The 12,363-nt window shown below is 41.3% G+C and overlaps 1 protein-coding gene and 1 non-coding gene across 3 annotated transcripts in view; both read right to left on the minus strand.

The window, feature by feature from the left end:
• The window catches only part of Ptprm (protein tyrosine phosphatase, receptor type, M), a 687,644-nt gene that overhangs the window by 357,437 nt on the left and 317,844 nt on the right, over nucleotides 1-12,363 (minus strand). The gene's annotated exons all lie outside the window — the stretch shown is intronic.
• On the minus strand, nucleotides 1,863-1,951 carry Mir5709 (microRNA 5709). Its single transcript, NR_049205.1, has one exon. It is a non-coding gene; the product is annotated as a microRNA 5709 (primary transcript).

Raw genomic sequence — 12,363 nt, forward strand, 5'->3', positions numbered from 1 at the left:
CCCATAGTCCTGACAATAATTTCATTACATGTTAATTATAACATACTTAATATATTTAATTAAGCATTATATGATTTAATATGTTAGATGTGATACTTAACTAAAAATGTCTAATGAAATTTCTAAGAGTAGAAAGTAAAAAACCTATTACAAATTTTAAAATTTGGCAATTCCAATAGCAGGCATAGTTGGCTCTCTGGTTATGCAGCCAAAATGAATTAATATTTACTAGCATGGTTTAGATTTCAATGAATGTTTACTGACATATCGACCTATTTGGGTGACCCCTAAATTTTATGACTGGGATATTTAAGTGTATGATGTGTGGATCTTTCTGTTGTAACAAGACACAAATGAAGTAAAATACAAGCGGCCAGGAGAGAAGAGACACTAGTCTGAAAATGGCTCTCGCATTCTACGGCTGGAAATTTTGCTAGTCCCCACTGTCAGAGTTAATAACACACCTTGAGGTCACTTAACACTGAAGACTGCCATCCTACTGTGGACTCTGCCTGTTTGTTTAGTCTGCCTTTAAGAAGACAATGTAACAATCAACCTTATTTGCCTTGGAAGTCCCATGCAATCAACTTTTACAAACTAAACTAATGCATAGCTGTAATCTTAAATTATGTGTTCTTCCACACCCCTGACCCAGACAATGCATGTGTATCATTTGCTGAAAGCGGCAAAAGCGGAAATTGAAAGCAATTTCCTAAAAATCTACCATAAAGGTTAAAAGCAGCCAATTGTGAATATTGGTTGATAAACAATGATGTTTCTTGTCTGGGTCAGTTGGAGTCAGGTTGAGTTAGTGACTTAATCCCTTGTAAAACTCTGTTAAGGATTTCTCCTGTGATGCTTTCTGGGCAGTTCAATAAAGACAGAGTGAGGTGAGGTCCTTTATTAGGGACAGACACAAAGACACACAGAGACAAACCCAGATAGATACACATAGGGACTGATACAGACATAGGTACAGACAGATTCATGGGACAGCCCTCAGATTGGCACAGATTCACAGGACAGCCCTCAGATTGGCACAGATACAGACTCATACAGAAGACAAAGGAGTGGAGATAGAGGGAATATAAAGTAGGGAATTCAAATCTGGATTTGCTCTTGGGTAAACAACTCCACAGGGCCTATGTTTTCTTTCCTTAATGCACGGGTATTACTGGTAATTCAGAGTTTATGACAGATGTGTACAATCTGCAGAGCTTGGTGAAGCAGCATGCTTAGAAAATAGCACAAATAACAAATTACTGTAAAATATGAAAAGTAACAGGTTACAACCCATAGATGGAAAAAGTGAAATGCCAATTATTTTATTTTTCAACACTGGGCTTCTCTGTGTAGTCCTGGCTGTCTTGGAATTCACTCTGGTGACCAAGCTGGCCTCAGTCTCAGAGATCCACCTGCCTCTACATCCCAAATTTTAAAATCAATGATTGGATAAAAAAAATGCTCTGAAGTCCATGAAGAATCAATGCTCAGCCTGAAGGTGCTTCAGTGGACAAAGGCACCTACAACAGAAGCCTGGCCATGTGTTTGATTCCTGGAACCTACATATGGCGGGGAGAACTAACTCCAAAAAGTAATCCTCTGACCCAGTCATGCACTGTGGCACACACACATACATGATATACACATACATGTGTGCACGTGTACACATACACACATACATGATATACACATACATATGTGCGCACACATATATGATATATACATACATGTGTGCACACACAATAATAATAATAAAAATAATAATATTTTTAATAAAAAAGAATCAATGCTGTAAAGCATGCTGAGAAACCAACAGTTTCACACCTTGCCGGTGGAGCAGAACTTAATAAAAGCTTCTGGCATTGCTAGGCCTGCAATACACACCCTTAAGACTTTAGTCTGAGAGCTTCTAAAGTCTTAAGTGTGCGTATTGCCGGCCTATCAACTTGATATTTGCACTATAACCTATTGAAATAAAAATAATGTAAGGTATACTTATAGATATCTATGGAAATATTTCTTTTAACATTAAACAACAGCAACTATCAAGGGAAAAAAGGTGAAAGGAATGAAGTGTTCGGAGACTTTTAAATTCAGTTAAACAGAATACTAATGGGATAAAAATGAGTTAAATCTGTGTAAATATGGCTTTTGTAACTACCAAAATGTTTAGAGTGCATTTTTCTTTTTTTACAACCATGACTTTTGTAATTAAAGGAAACCTTTGATGACATATAGACAATTATAAATAAAAGTTTATTCATAATAACTTCATCATCTACATTAGGAACAAACAATATAGCCCAGCCAAAAGATAATGGACTGGCCATGTATAATATACAACAGGAAGGTTTTTTTTTTTTTTTTTTTTTTTTTTTTCCGGACTGTGTCTATTCCAATCATACTTAATGCTACAAAGGATTTTCAAGGGCAAATGTAAACAGTTGTCTCCAGTCATTTGTCTACATCTGTGAGAAAGAAATACTGCCATTTGGTCAACAGAAATACATAGTAATATGACCCATGTTGCTCATTAAAAATAGTACTAGACAAGGCTGCAAGGTCAGCAGTTTTGATCAAATAGTTCTATTACCCTTCTTGCTTGAACAACAGGCACAACCACACTTTCTCATAAAATTTCTTGCATTTGCAGATTTAATTTCATTTATATGTATTATTCATTTTTAAATCTTCCTATTCACTTCCGACTTAACCTAGCAGGTACCATAATCATCTGTTCTTTATATCCTTAAGATTAGTTTGTAAATATCATGACACAGACAGAGGAGCACAGTCACCCTTCAGGAACTAACATGTTTGACGCTGATGGGTCATCAGGCTTAACAGACAAAGGAGCACGGTCGCCTTCACAAACTAACACTCCTGACAGGTCATTGGACTTTCGTCTGTTGTGAAAACTCCAGCTCCTGCCTATCTTGCTTTGTTGTTGTTGTTGTTGTTGCTTTGTTTGTTTACTTAGTAGTGGAAAAGACCAGCAGAATTATCCTTACAGATGGAGTGGAGGAAACTCTAGCCGACCAAATGCTGCAGAACTCTGTGTAAAGGGTGCCCATCCACCTCAATGAGAAGACGTCATACCCCGGGAGCTGGTTTACGTGGTGAGCCACAGAAGCATGGACAGAGCACGCAAGGCAGAGGAGCTGAAGAACAAACGCCATCTGCCAGGGCATTGGCTTCGGCTCCATGGCACCTGCTATTCCAGGCACAGCACCTAAACATCCATGACTCCTGTGACACCGGAATGTTAAGTAGGAGTGAACTTTTCCTAAATACTCTTATGACACAAAGATACCCTGAGATGACCTCTTTTGGTCTTAGACTAATGACATACAATAAAGGAAAGTATTCGTGGCTCTGGCCCTCTCTTTGACCAAATACATGGCAAGAAGTAACGTCAGGGAGATTTGTTCTAGCTGATGTTTGAGAGTTGAGCCCAGCCCAACAGTCCAGGGAATCACAGCAGGCAGGCAGATTTGCCACAGCTATGGCTGCAGGAGCATAAGAATGCTTGTTTATACCCCAGCAGAACAGGAAATAGAGAACAGGGAATATTCATGTGTGTCTAGCTTTCTCTTTTCCCTTTTTCTCCAGTCTGGGCCTTCAGCTCCTGGGATGCAGCAACTCACATGTAGAATGGGTCTGTCCTCCTTATTAACCCTGTTGGGGAATGTCTCCATAGCCATATGCAAGTATATCTCTTAGGAGAGTCTAAATCCAGTCAAGTTGTCAATGAAGATTAACCATCACTGGGAGCCGAGATGAGAAGCAGCTCTCATTGTGAGAGGATTTTACTCTGTGCTCCACTTTCCAGTACCCCTAGCAGTGAAGACCAAGTCTCTAACCCCACACAACAAGGGATCCCTACCTTCCAGAGGCCCATGCATAAGTGAGCAAAAGGGCCCTATCATTATTTGACTTTGTGTGGTTACAGTAGTTGCTAAGGTATTAAAAATGCAAAGCTAACAGAGCTAATAAGACTGTTGTTCCAATAACTGTACTGTTACCATGTATCCATAGCTGAAGTAAGTTCATTGGCACAGAACTGTGGTATCACATGCATAAATAAAGTGTTTACACGGCCCACTTCAGAGTCTGTAAGCTGTTTTCTAGCCTGATACAAAATGAAATTATACAAACAGCATGCTATCCCAGATTCCAGGGAACATGTGATCATTTCTTGGATTTTGCTCGAGGACATCCATTTATGCATTATTTCCATTAAAGCACACTGCAGTTCAGTGTATGCATGTCCACCAAACCCCATCATTCAGTTTTTTTAGTCTTAAAAGACTTTAGCAGAGCAGCACATGACTTCAGTCATAGCACGGCCCACTTTTATTTATGGATGAATGTTTGGGCCGGGTCTACACAGGACACACTAGGGTACCAGGTTACACTACCAAGCACTTTCGAGGCTTCAGCAAGTAATTGTCCAACTCTTGACAGAAGCACTTAGTATTGGTACAAGGTGAACTAGAAGTTAACAGGAAACAGGTTTAAGAATGGTGAAATAATTATTTGAGAATTTCAGCTGTTAAGTCAAAAGCAGCACTCATGTCAAGACAACCCCAAGTCAAATGACAGCCCCCAGCAGAATACTGTCTCTTTTAGATGTTCACAAAGGCAGTGGCAGAATCAAAGCCTCTGTGATCACTCTTAATGGTGAATATGTTCCAAGTGCCACCAAAAACACAGCAAAATTGGTTATATGTGGAAGCCCAACACAATGAAACTCTTATGAACACCCAAAGCATTTGCTCTAATCTAGAAATGAACCATTTTGCTATCTATCCTTTTCTTGCTAAATGTCCAGATAATTGAGGAGTGATTTAGATGGCCTAGAGTCTCAAAGGCAAAAACTATCTCAAGGACATCATTATAGTTTAGATCTAAAATCGTGGTCCATGTGCTCAAGGTTAGGTCCCTAGTCCAAGGCATTGCTGAGGGGTCAGTGGAACCTTGCACTCACACATCCATTGTGGGCTACACAGCTGCCATGAGGCACCTGTATCATCTTCTCTGGTATGAAATATGCTAGTAAGCCATTGTGTGCTGTTGAGTCTTGTTGAAAGTGAATTCTGAGATAAAGAGGGCTCTCTTGTCCCAGACTCCAACATGCTGCTTTCAAGTGTCCTCAAAACTCCTGGTCCTGAACCAAGCCGGCCCCCTATGTCTGTGACAGGGGGACGGCAAAACAGCAAACAGCTAAGGGCTTTTAAAACACTACATCACTGAAAAGAGCTAGAGGCTAACACATTTCCAACAGAGATTACTGTTTTCGTCCTGTGAGATTAAAAATGCACACCATGGGAACAGAGAACCAGAGGCTTCTGATGGCCAGGCTCACAGTCACAAGTCAGCATGATGTTGAGTCTCTCTGATGGCCAGGCCCATAGCTACAAAGTCAGGCTGGCACTCTGATGGCCAGACTCACCAGTCACAATTTTAGCATGACTAATGACACTCTCTGACTTGATAATGTTGTACATTCATCATCTGTTTCTATCAACCTTCCCCTTGTCATTGTTTATTTATTTATTTATTTACTTACTTACTTACTTACTTACTTAATGTATGTGAGTACACTGTAGTTCTCTTCAGACACCAGAAGAGGACATCAGACTCCATTGCAGATGGTTGTGAGCCATCATGTGGTTGCTGGGAATTGAACTCAGGACCTCTGGAAGAGTAGCCAGTGCTCTTAACCACTGAGCCATCTCTCCAGCCTGTTACTGGTTCTTTAATCTTTGCTTGTTACAGGCTTCATAAAGTCACTCATTTGAAACTGAAAACAACGCTATTACATCACTCTCTAGACCATACATCATGATGCTGTAGGTCTGAAATCAAAGGCCAACCAACCGCAGCCTGAGTCTTCAAAAATCAAGAGCCTAAATTAACCGTTCCTGCCTAAAGTTGATGATTGCAGCAATATCACAGGGACCAAAAGCTGACTGACATTCAGACTATATTATGTCTTCTTTTTCTAGAAAACATTACTGCAGAAAATAGAACTACTCTTAAACGTCCTACTAATCTTAAGGCCACAGTCACCACACTGTTTTGTTCCTCTTGAAGGAAGACTTACAATGTTGATTTCTCACGAGGCTGTGAGAACTTATCCACCACAAGACATCTAGACAAGAAGCTCCCATTGACGGACATATCAAGTACAGCCTGAAAGTGTTCTGTGATTTTCTCCAGTGTGACCACCCATCGCAGAAACAGCAGGGCTCCATCCCAGGTTACCTACTCTACCCCCTCAGTTTATTCTAAGCTACACAAGGATCAGTCTTCCAAGGCTTCAAGGCCAGCACAGAGGAAGCTTAGCAGTGGTGTATTGTGCTTATTTGCATAGGCAAGGGGTCTATAGACCCTACAGAGAACTGACCTGACCTTTTGAGAGTCAACATAACTCTAAGAATGACCACCTGTCAGTCTACACTTGTTCAAGGAACACCCAAAGCTCTCCTAAGGATTTCCAAGGTTGCCCCACCCCATTTCTGCACGGACATTGTTCAAGAAAACACCAAATTATTGAAGTAGTTTGTTGTAAGTGGTTGGTGGCAGGAACAACTATAATGAAAGCTCTGGCCCACCCAAGCATCACATAGTGATTCTTGTCCTGACCTGCATAGACAGTGGGATGGCATCTAAAGCAAAGAGGGTTTACATCTGCACTCTAATAGAGATGTTCCTTCTAATGCTCTTTTAATGTTGATTATTTTAAAAGCTTCTTAATGGTTTAATGTGTTACAAATGCATTAAAAAATATGTTGCCCTTTGGCAGAGCCATTTAAGAATTAGAACACCTTTAATTTTTTCCCCCTGGCAAATAAACTTAAGTTAAAAATAAATTATTTTCTGTTCAATTAGGTCATTGGCCTCTGTCTGTCCTGTATAACAGCCATAATTAAACCAGCTATTACCTGCCCTCACATTCTAGAGGTCAGAAGTGCAGGGCCCAGTATACACTATAATGGGAGTGACAACTGATCATAGACAAACAATCCAGCTATTCTTCATTTAAGGGGAAACAAATCTATTCTTTTAGGGGCTTAACTGAAGATCAGTTTTTCTCCCCCCTGGAAGGACTAAGGACGATGAGCAGATGCAAATAGAAAGGCTGTGAGAAGAATCTTAGCGAAGTGAAGCTTGGGTTTTGCTAACACGGCCCTGCCAAACCCAATCCTGCTAGTTTCCATTATGCAATCCCCATTGTTTATATTCACATTGTCACTCCAGTGTCGGGAAAACACAGGAAGCTGTATTCAAAACTAGCATTACCAAACCTCATGACATTTTGAGACTTAGTATGGGAGACTGTGCCACCACAGGAGGTACATTGATGGACCATTAAACAAGCCACTGAGATCTGAAGTTGGAGTAAAGGCAAGAAGTTGGAGTGTTTGAATGCTGAGCCCTACCCTGAAGGGACTCTGCCCACTTGCTTGTGGTTTGTTCCTTAGAAGTCATGTCAAGGACACAAAACAACTATACAAATATAGGTATTCAGGTATAGCAGCAGGGGAGGGGCTAAACTGCCCAGCACCATAGGCTATGTACTAGCTTCCCGCAGGCCAAGGCCAAAGACTGCCAAGAGTCAACCTGCTTAATGCTTTGTGTAATTGACCAATATGTATGTAGTTAAGCTATGCAGCACTATTTTACAGAAGGAACGAATTTTCAAGGTAATGAGTTAAAAGTTCCCACTGCAATTATATAAACACTTGAGCAAAGTCTATAAAAGAAAAAAAACCATATGTATGTATCAGTCACGGGAAATATTAAATAAACAACTGGCAGGCTTCCTGCTCTACCGACCAGCAACCGGTGGACCACATGGCTCCAGCCGGGTGATCTCAACTCGGTGATCTTTCTGGGCTGGAGCTCCTGAGTCCCTTGATGGATCATTGCCATGCCAGCTCCACGCAATGACTGTCCACCTGACCATCAATCACCACAACACCCATTTACCTGGTAGAAACAAAACTCTACAAGCTTATAACTAAGGCATCAGATTTATGTATCAATAAATTCTCAATTTACAAGATGCCAAACAATAATGTCAGAACCAATTGATAATGGAAAAAGCTTTATCCCAATTATTCTAACCTTATGATATCATAACTACCTATGGCTACCTAAAGCCACGCTGGGTCAGGTTCTTCTTCCTGTCCGTCCTCCTCCATCTTTGCCTTCCCCTCTCTCCCTAGGCACTCTTTGTCTCTGCAACTCTTAGCTCCACCTCCCTTTTCTCTGTCCAATCACGGGCCTCCTGCTGCTAATATTTGAGTATGATTGGACAGGGAAAATCCTGTCACATATATCAATGCAAGGGAGCATAAAAACTCCCCTTTACTGGTATGAAGTAACAGATTTATAAGATAAGGAATACTCGCCTCTTGCGAACTCTCTGTGAGGAGCCCAGCTGCAGGAGCGTCTTTCTTGTTACCTCAGTACTTCCAGCATTCTTGTCTGTGTTTCAACTCCTCTCAGACAGCACTTCGCGCTTGACTTAGTGATATTTGTCTAAGTCATGGAGGTTTACTGAGAACTATTAACTTGATTAAAAGCCAAAGTCAATACTTAACAACTTGGGAATCGTTTATTTAAAAAAAAAATCCTACAGGAGGGGGGAAAAAGCCATAAAAACCATAATGATCAGGCCAACTGAAAGGCACAAACCCCGTGTCAGGGTGGCTGGAGATGGGTACTTTGATAACTGGATAAGACTTAGGAAAAGGGCAAATTCTTCAGGATTCTACTTGCATGAGTGTATGGAGACTGGTGAGCTAGAGATAAAACATAGGATGGGGGGAGGGTCTTGGGGGTTGTTCAGAGCCAGCGTGGACTTCAAGTGAGCAAGCTCAGCATGATGAAAAGCAGTCTTAGCGCTTAGATGGATGAACTCAACCTGACTGGAGTGGAGCGGACATCAGACCCAGTGAAGATGGCAAGCATCATGTCTTCTGTAGTTTACTACCATGAAGAAGGAAAATGACCCCTTCCTCTGTCTTTACAGCAGTTATCACTTCCTGATGCTGTAGCTTACTATGCTGTGTTTGAATGTGCATACATTTATGCTGTTCCTCCAGTAACCCCAAAACATAAACTGAATATCAGAAATCTCTACTCTCTGTGCTTGGCACAATGCCTGACACTTAAATAAACAGGAATGCCTTTTAAAGTTAGAATTATATAATTATATAACTATATATACATACATATATATATATATATATATGTATATATATATTCTAAGAACACGAGTTCAGCTTTCTTCCATCTTACCAATTATCACTGTTGTTTTGTTAGTTGATCATCATTCCTTAACTTCTGGGGCAAGTTCTTAGCAAGTCACTTAACCATGGTTAGCCAATAACTAGGATATGTAAACAGTGATAGCCTCAAATTAAAACACCCACAATGTCTGCTGTGCTCTAACCACATCAGCCATTTTACTGTTTCCAGCACCTATTGCTAAACAGCCTGGGGCAAAAAGAATGCGCCTAATTCTAACAATACGTTTTAGCAGAAATCACAAACTAAATTTTATTCTATTTAACTGAATGCTGAGATGATTCCAGTTCTCTGAAGTTATTCAACTGTGGCTGAACTGCAGATCTGGGAATTAACTGGGTATAAAAAATTACCATGAAGCCAGCTCTTGACTACTTCTCTTTGAAAATGTAACTCACACAGGTAGGACACTGTATTATTCATAAAGAACCTTATAGTTAAGGATATATCCTGACCTTAGCAGGATCTTAAGGATATATTTCAGGGTATATTTCTGATCCATTGGATCAGGTATTGGCATCCCTATGTGGAGATGAAAAAAAATGAGTGGGAAGAGAGGACTGTGGGACTGGACATGCTCCTGTGGAAAGCCTATACCTGTACTTGGAAATAACTGTCAGACATATAAAAGGCCAACATTCTGGAGAGATGCTACACATGACCTGTGCTGAGATCTGACCCAGTGATGGCAATGTATCCATAAGTCATGGGGAGGAGGGTGGACAGAGGTTGGGGATCAAGCTAAATACAGTTTCCTGAGTGTCCTCAGGACAAGGTAGAACAGAGCTCAACACATCATAGACATGGAGACATAGGGATTGGCTAAAGTGAATGGTTTTCCATGAAGAGAGATGTTGTGTGTCACAAACTTAATACTCAACTCTAGGCAACCCTAATGGAACCATAGATCAAGACAAGATAAAAAGGGACCAGGATGTGAAGCCCGGTGATAAAGATTTACCAAGTGTGTGTGAGGCCCAATGTTCAATGTCCAGTGTCACAGATACAGAAGTTAGATGGTTAAGATAGCACTTTGAGTGACAAGTTGCTATAGTTACAGCTCTGCTCTATGCACCTGTGATGCATCCAAAGGCAACAGCGGTGCAGTAACACTATAGGATATAGGCAATGTGGTTATCAATGTGCTTTGATGCTGCATAGAGCACGTGGGCATTCCTGTGACTACAGGTACAGCTGCAGAGCTGCCAGTTCACACACAGGCAGATGGCAGCAGGTGAGGCTGGCAGTAGTTGGAGGTCCACTCACACGGTGAGCTCATTACAAAGTGGCATGTTGACATAAAATTCAGGTATCAAACCCCAGAATAAGAGATATCCTTCAAATGCTATCTGTCCATGTGGCTATGATAAAATGTAACTATGGAAGCCCTACCTCACAGACCTTCACCAGGATTCAAAGCTTAACAAGTATAATTGATTGGGAAGCCCTTGGGCAAGAACAAAGTGGAAATGAAATTGGAAGATCTTCAGGATCAAAATAGGTGATGGGTCATTTCCCGAGACAAAGAGCAACAAACAGATGAACTGTAGAATCTTCAGTTTGGTTGATTCTTTGAAGTCAGGCCAGCTCTGTCATGTTGAATGTTGGGCATCACACTCTACAATGTCAGGTTCTAGATAAACAGACCATCCCTGAGAAACTCCCTATGACGCAGCTCCAGCCCGCTGTGTAAGGCATGCTCATCTTGTGACCCTTTCTCTGCCATTGTCCAAGGTTCTGGATCTTGGAGGATCTGCCCTGGACATCAGTGCCTTTTCTCTGTGTCTTTGAAGATGCAGGGATCAGAAATAAACATTGATGGGGGGGGGCATTCTATACTGTATCAGATGCTTCTGGTTCACCTTCTGCAATATCAGTGTTTTGCTTTCCTGATACAACCAAATATTATAGTAGTTATTTTTTTGAAGGAGTGGGAATGGGCAGAGAGAAGCTTATTAGGCATGATTCACACGCACGGTGCAGATGGTATTGAAGGTCCGTAAGCATTTTAGACCCTTGCCCAGTAGCCTCTTCATATAATCTTGTTCTATATCTCTGTTTCTACATTGATATTCTTGCCTAGTTCAACCAGGCAAGCAAATGTCTGTCTGTCCCTTCCATTTCTCAGGCAGTTTCATCCCTTGGCTGTTCTGAGGCACTTCCGTGTTCTGCTGTGGAAGGCTGCAGGGCTCATGGTCTTAGAGGGTCCATGACTCTCTTTTTATAAATGCTACTAAGTGCTTGCAAGCATGTGACTTCCACAGAGGACCCACGTCAAGATTTCAGTCTGTAATGGAGACACCAGTCTTCTCTCCTTGGTCTCTTTTCTGAGATGTCATGAGGATCACCAATGGCTTCACCAGTCTAAATTGCACATTTGCTCAAAAGCCTCAGGTCATGAAAGGGTGAGCTGTCTTGCTTCTTACAGCAAAGAGTCTCATGACTTCAATTTCTTCACCCACCTAACATGCCTCCTCTCTTATTTCTAACTTCAACTACTTCACCTAACACACTTCCTTCTATTTTCTAAGGTCAACTCTTTCAATTGCAGCCTTTTCAAAAACATTCTCTGTCAATGCTTGACACACCAGGAGTACACGCCAGGCAGAGCTTTGCATGCGGGGGTTGGAGGGAGCAGAGCAGATGAAGTTGCTTGTTATTAGACTCCCTTGCTTGGCTGAGAATTGATTCTTTTAGGGACGTGTGTTAGCGTGCAAATACCAGTTGAAAACGGGTTTTCATTTCTTCAGAGGGAATGTCAATGTATTGCAAGAAACACTGCTGTCTTACACTCCCCACAGAGCTATCAAAAGGATTCCTGAAAATATACGCATGCATTATAGTCAGGGGAAACACACACAGAGATGTGTCAATAGCTGGATGTTCTGGTATGTTTAGTGGGTTGGGCTGTGATGGGCATGGGAGCCATCAGGTGCCCTCTCCCATCTTAAGGAGAGGGAAATGATATATTGTGTGCTCCCAAAAGATCTGTTTAAGACAACACTCAAGTTGTTCCTTACAGAGCACACTTGGAGG

This window comes from Mus musculus, chromosome 17 (genome assembly GCF_000001635.26).
Source record: "Mus musculus strain C57BL/6J chromosome 17, GRCm38.p6 C57BL/6J".
NCBI classification, from domain to species: domain Eukaryota; kingdom Metazoa; phylum Chordata; class Mammalia; order Rodentia; family Muridae; genus Mus; species Mus musculus.